Genomic DNA, 7,348 nt, shown 5'->3' with positions numbered 1-7,348 from the left:
AATGATTCCCCAATCCCCTTTTCTCCCTCCCTACCCTTCTCCCTGTGTGAAAGGTATAGATAATATTTACAAAGCCATGGAAATTGAACAAGATTTAAAACTTATTAGCAGTAATTCATGTAATTATCATATTTGATAAATTTACCTTCAACTTAACATGCAGAAATAAATGTTTCATTAAGAATGATGAATATTTATGTTTTTCCACCTCCTACCTTTGCATGCTTTACAAATATTTGCATATGAAGACACTGTTTTTTCTTATAACAAAGAACAAACACCTAAGGAGAGAAAAAAGCCAAATCTATAATATCACGTGTACAATTTGCAGAGTACAACTTCTAGTACTAGAAAAGTTTAGCTAACAGACATCATGAATCGCCATGAATCAATTCCATGTCCACATAGAAATAGTTTAAGTGGAAAGCTAGATTCTCCTCATGTTACAAATCAGCAGGTAGCTGGGGGGGGATTTGTTTAAATACGGTGGAATCTATAGAATTTTCAATCAGTATTACATTCATCTATACAAATTGCTTAGTTCTACAGACGATTTATGTACCCGGATAATTCTTTTCAACACCTTTTTCCAGGCAAACATTGTCTTTAATATTTAGGATGGGACAATCTGCTTTGGAGGTGATGGTCCTTTGGTTACACATAGGTGTTCAGACTGATTAAACTACATAATATTTATGGTCTTAAATTTCTAAGCAGAAATTACAGTTCCTTACCAAATAAAACACAAAAGTGCTTACCTGTCATGTTTTGACCTTCAACTATTGGGGTTTTTTTATGCATTTAAAAGCTCCATTTTACAGTTGTCATTTATACAGTGTCAAAATTTCAAAATGTATATCAGCATTTATCTGGTCAAAAAGCACATAGGGTCATTGTATCACAGTATGGGAGAAAGCTTTTTATGAAATTACTAGAAATGGATGCTAACGTCCAAGGTTCTATCATAAATCTAGACAAAGCTAACAAATAACATTTTGTTTCAGGAATGAATGGTCCAAGTCATGATGTAATGACATTCAGGTTCCTCCCAGCCTGGTTCTTGTTGCCAAGGTCATACTCTGGGCAGTAATTTACAGCATGATAGCTGTGCTCAGAATGGGGGACAAAGTATGGAATAGCAGTCACAAATGCGGGACAGCACATCTTGGGTCTTACTAGCATGCTGCAGGTATAGGACAAAGGCAAGATAAAGGTGATGAGCAATTCCCAGCATATCTAACTTCCAGATAAAGCCTAAAAGGTTCTTAATTTGCATGCCACAACTCTGTTGTCAACCTGCAACTGTTGCCTAATGGCAAAACATCTGATGCAAATGAGTAGTTGACTTAGAAATGCCAAATTTAAATATATATGTGCTCCAAAGTGGTAGGATAGCTCTAGAATTGCTAGTCCTCATAGACATGCAAAACAGCAACAGATTAAAAGGGAAAAAAATAAACCACACAAAAAAAGCAAGCCGTAATAATGACAGCCCCTTGCAGAAGAAATTTGTTGTGCCTATGGTGTCTAATCTGTGGTTTGCAGATATCTGAGAATGTGTAGATTACTTCTAAGGGATTTACATATCAGTATTTAGCTAAGAAAAACAAAGGTATTTTCTCCTCTACAGGAATTCTTCATAAAGGACTCTACACCTCCACTAGAAGAAAAGGAAAAAAAAAAAAAACCAAACAAAAAACCCAAAAAACAGAAAATCAGAAAAGGTTGAAAAGCACTGTACAAAACAGAAGTTTTCAAGCTTCTATTCTTTACTTGTATACTACAATAAGAGTAGTGTGGTTACACAGGCAAAGCCATTTAGCTATCTGAGAAGCAGTATGTTTACAGTAACTCCCAGCTTTCCACTGGTGTCAATAAAACCACAAGCACAGCAGTAGATTACCAGCGAGAGTGTGGCAATACTTTTTACAGTAAACATAGTTATAGAGCATTAGTTTCCACATTTCGAACAGAAAGAAGGTTTACCATCAGCAGGGACAATATTGTATGCTTCTGACCTTAATGTTTTGGGGTTTTGTTTTTTGTTTTTCAACAGGAAGAATTTCAGTTTCTATGCAATATTCTTATTAATACTTGATCAAATTTTCTTGAACTGCTTCTTGTTCTTATGTGCTTTTATCTTCAGTTCCTTCTAGCTGTATTTCTCAGGATAAAACTTGAATTTCAGCTGGTATATATCTTAAACACAGACTTCCAAAATATTTTAAATGAAAAGATACTTCTAAGTTTGCACTGTGAAATTAACAGGCAGGAAGGTAATATAGGGCGGTTCTACCGTGGGGAAAAGAAAGGACTTGAATTCTTCTGTTATAAATTATAGCAACCTTGGACATAAGAATAATTTTGTGCTGTTTTTGAATGCCTTTTGTTCATTATCAGACTAAACGTAGCCTGTGAATTGCTTATCTCATACCCTACTGTAACCCAGACAGCTATTATGCCCATCTGTTGTTTTCTTTCGAACTCTGGAAACAACTCCTGCATGCATCAAGTCTGTGACGGCTTTTCATTTGTCTTCTACTTTTAAACTTTCAGGATTTACCATAAGAAGTAGTTGTGATTTCATTTTCCTTTCTAGACCACTGCCCTAAGGGAAAAAAATGTTTAAAGGAAACTTGTCAATAAAATATAGCTGGTAAGTCAAGTGATGTGCATGTTGATCCTGCTAGTATTAAAAAATCTATTTAACAATAATAGTAGAGCAAGTTACTATATTAGTTTCAAACTGTCCATGAAAATTGGTCCGGAATTGTCCCCTCCCCACCTTCCCCTCGCCCCAAAAAGTTAGCAAATGAAAGAAGTAAAGGGTATATTGGGAGCAGAAAATCTTAAGCAAAGGGCTTCTGCTCGATAGGAGCATCATACATGGCAGTAGATAGACACATACGTTTTAGTTCAAATGGCTAACAACTATCCTTTGGCTTGACTGAAAGGTGTTTCTCAAGGAGGTCTTTAATTCTCATAAATATCATACAATGAGAAGTCAGGGAGTCCTCTTCAAATTTCTCAATTAACAGTTAAGTAATCTCAGAATGACAACTGTTAAACTGCCACAATCTATCCAATTACACTGGTAATATAGTTCTCCTGAAGGGTTGCTATATGTGGCAGGAATACATCAAGATGTTTCCCCAGTTAACGGAAATATTGCCAGTGGATTAGCAGACCATAAAATTATGTCAATGCTAGCAGTCATTCTCTTGACAAGGCAACTAATGTTTTTACTTCTGTTATGTAGGTCATATCTGCTCAAGAGCAATAACTTTCTGCTTGACTGCCTAGCTGTGTGTCACCCAGGTACTCTTCCAGGAAAAGTACAGGATGAGCAAATGTATTTGTGAAAGGGACTATCGTTTACCATCTGGTATGCATTGTTTGAGTCCTATTACAAATTTTACAAATAACTTGTATATTCTTCTTAAAAACAGAAAGCTTTTGAGCTTTTTTGAGCTTTCCCTTATTATTAATGCAAACCTACCAATAGACTGTTATCATTTAAAGCTGATTCGAAAGAGAAAAGGCTTAAGCCTTCCTGTTCCTGCTTTGATCAAAAGCAGACCTTTGAAACTGTCAATGTGAAATCAGCAGTGCTTGCTTAGTGAAGAAAAACCCTGGATATTTGAGATGATGTCATTTAGAGGCACTGCCAGGGCAAGCAGCCTAATAGACAGAATTCCAGAGTAGAAGATTAAAGACCATGACTGATTTGGGGCAGTCTGAATAGGAGCGAGTACATACAAGAGCTGATGCTTTAATTTACTAGAAGGATAGTAGGTCAGATCTGGGAAAACTTGTCAGCATCGGTACGGATGGTGTTATCCTCCACATGAGTCAATATTCCAAGCTTTTTCCTTAAGGATACGGTATTCACTGAAAAATGTCATTGGTCAAAGAAATAGGGAATGGAGTATGCTCACAGGCATCCGGCTTTCTACAATAACCTCCAGTCTCATCCCCATTCCCCAAATCTTTCGAAGCATCCCTTCAGACAGCAATATCAGAAGGCACTTGGTCATTGTCTGTGCCGTGGATGAAAGGAATCCGGTTACCTGCTAGTGTGCCTTCAGCAACTTATAGAACTTCTTTCTGTAACAGCAGCTGTTGCACAGAACAGAAAGCTCTCTGAAGAAATCATTGCCTGAATAACTGCACGCTGTGTTTTCTGCTTTGTTTCAGAGCTGCTATGTAACGTGCAAAGTGAGAGTGGTTTCGCTTTGTGTCTTAGGGGAAATCTTGGTAACGGCCTCAACCAATTGTTAAAAGCCACAAATCAGGAAGCTGAAATGACAGAACACTTTAGTGGTGGTTGTGTGCAGAAACAGACAAGTCAGGAAGCTGAGTACCGAAATCTAATTAATATAACCACTGCAAAAGCAAGGCTAGACTTAAACTTGCAGGATGCTGAGGTACACAGTAAACATAGCAGAAACAGTGCGGTTTCCTCCCAGCTATACAAACTTCTGGCAATGCCTACATATTACACAGATATACTGGAAATACCCTACAGAGAAAATGGATAATATAATCTAAAAGAGTGGTTTTTTTTCCTTTCTCACAGCTTGACAATAGAGTCGATAGATTAGATCTTTCCGTTAAGTAACATGCAATAATAGTTGTTTTGTTTATTTTGAAGCAATTTGTAATTCTCTGTCTACTAAAGGAATGTTAATTTTGACACCTTTTTTGCCAAGCACTCCAAACAATATGCAACAGTTAAACCACTGCAAAGTTGTGTCTGCCAACATCACTTTGAAAAGATGTCTGGACATGTTGTGTGAGAAAACCTTAATAAACAGAGCTGAATGCAAAAATTCAGTACAGTAAGAATTATTTTAAAAGCACTATTGAGGTATTAGTAGACATATTTTGAAAAGATGTTTATTAATAATATATCTGGTTGTAGTTAATTGTCAGAGTAGCTTGCACTTTTTTCACACAATGAAACTTTCCATAATCTCCCATTTTTCCCCTACCCTCAGATTGGAAAGGTCACTGCAAAAAGCTGTTAGAACCGTACGTCCTGTTGATTTACTCACTCTTTTGTTCTGGTAAAATATGTGCTTGTGAGCAGCAACCTAGTTTTGAAGGACTGCACTTTAGTTTTAGTGCTGCAGTGGCAATAACTATGGGACCAGCCAGAAAGACAGCTATTTAGTGTACTCATTTGCTTTGCCAGCATCTACAATTCTTTTCCAGCAATTTTATTTCACAGTAGTGCTGCCCTCTGAATTATGGGGAGAAAAAAAAAACCAAACCAACAAAAAACCTAGATATGCCTGTCCGTGTGCAGAACTTCTTTCTGCCTCATGAATTGTTTGTTGACCCTAAATTCAAAACTCATAATTTCTACCTTTCCTTCTTCCATCTATAAAATTGAAAGTAGCATATCTTGTCCTGCACAGGCATGTTGCAGAGAAAGATACTGAGTTTTATAGCATAACTATGGTTATGGAGAAATGTAATAAGTTTGAGTGTCAACTACTAAACCATTCATAGGATTTAAATCACAGCCTCTTACATGCATTGAATCTCTTAGGCAAGAAAAATTCCAGTCACACTGTCACACTATGCATTCAGCCAAGTGTCCTATTTTGTGAAATGCCGATAGAAGGCTGGGGTGGGGAGGGATCGCAAACAGCTTATGAGGCTGCAGAACAAATTTCAAGTGACACATTTACAAAGTAATGCAAACCACAATACACAGTTAAGAAAAGAAGGCGAGAAATGTTTTTCCTGGCTATGAAGTCATTGTCGATTTTATAGCTAGTGAACAGAATAGAAGGCAGAAGGCTTAATCTTTGAAGAGATAAGGGTGAATTCGATATCGAGATGAAGTACTTTTAAGTCAAAATACTTTGTCATAGTATAATTTTATGTGTGTTTTTTGCATCCAGTAACTCATTGAATCCAAAGGTATTTGAGAATCATTTTTAACTGCTCTACTAAAGTGTGAATTATGCACCTCTGAAAGTTCTGTGTAACCGCAAATGAAACCAGTAACAATTTGTTTGCAGTTTCAGCACTTTAGCTGCTCTGTATATTTATCAGAAGCTGAATTCTGTGTATCATTGGGTGCTACACACAAAGAACAGAGAGCAAACAAGCCTGTCCACCCACCTTCCCCATTTTCATCTCTTCAGCAAAGTGTACTGAATTATACCATATATCCACACTTTGTGGGAGAAACTCTAGGACTGCTGTGTCAAAAGTTCAGTGAAAGCTTTTTCCTGCTGACTTCTTCAGTCTTGAGAATAAGTAGTGCATTTAAGTCTTTCTCTGGGATTCCAGGTTCTGCTCCGAAACATTGCACCCACTTTGGAAAAAAAAAACCCATCACAGTAAATTGCAGTTCTTCTGAGGTATCCAGGTGAGGAAATTTGTAAAGAGCTGCATTTAGTTTTCATCTGCACAGCTATATAAATATTCAATAAAACTGAACGTGAATTTTCTTGGTAAATATTTTTATTCTTTACATTTAGTTTTCATCTGCACAGCTATATAAATATGCAGTAAAACTGAACGTGAATTTTCTTGGCAACTATTTTTATTCTTTATTACACTTAACTAGGTAGTTTCTTCCTTACTGGAAAAAATATTTCCACGTATGGTTCAGGAGAGGGCAACTTTCAAAGAATTTAAGTATTTTAAAATCTTTTATTTAAAAAAGCATACTATAGAATTGAGACCTTTTCCCAAATGATGTTTGACATCATTGCCTATAATCTTTGTATTTTAAATTCGTTACAAAACGCACTGCCACCTCAAACTTGGAACACATTTTAATTCTCTTCAAGACCTAGGTGACTTGTTGCGTGAAGGCGTAGATTTCAGATCAGAAGTGCAGCCTCCCGTTCCAAGCCCTAATTTTTGCCGAGAGATCCCGCCCTTTCTGCCACATTTCGGCAGCGGTTGTTAATTGGGCTGAGACGTGATGGTATGTACGCTTAGGCGAGCAACTCCGTGCTGGGCGTCATCCTTCTGGACACGGGCATTGCCCTGCGTTTCTCAAGGTTTCCTTCCTTTCTCCGAAATCCCGGTGCTTCGTCAGGAGGCTGCTGCCAGGCGGTACCCGAGGACTCGCGTAAAGGCTCGGGAGGAGCTCGGGCGTGCCGTAGCCTCCTTGTGTCCCCTATCCTGATGCTTCCCGAAGGAAATATTTAATCCTCTGATCACGATATCCCCCGCTTGGCAGAAGCCTCGAGGGACGGGGGAAGAGGCCTTCGCCTTCCCGCCTGCCTACCTGCGGCTTCGTTCTCCCTCCCGTCGTCCCTCCCGGGGCGTCCGCGTCGCCAAGCAACGCCCAAAATGGCCGCTCCGGCGCCAGGCA

The 7,348-nt window shown here is 38.2% G+C and overlaps 1 long non-coding RNA gene across 1 annotated transcript; it reads right to left on the bottom strand.

The window, feature by feature from the left end:
- LOC115343088 lies at positions 1-7,333 on the bottom strand. The gene is made up of 3 exons (XR_003923999.2): positions 7,262-7,333; positions 6,139-6,334; positions 1-281 (listed from the first exon to the last, which is right to left on the bottom strand). It is a non-coding gene; the product is annotated as an uncharacterized LOC115343088 (long non-coding RNA).
- Positions 7,334-7,348: the final 15 nt, after the last annotated feature.

This window comes from Aquila chrysaetos, chromosome 6 (genome assembly GCF_900496995.4).
Source record: "Aquila chrysaetos chrysaetos chromosome 6, bAquChr1.4, whole genome shotgun sequence".
Taxonomy (NCBI): Eukaryota; Metazoa; Chordata; class Aves; order Accipitriformes; family Accipitridae; genus Aquila; species Aquila chrysaetos.
This window is presented reverse-complemented; position numbering and strand designations above follow the sequence as displayed.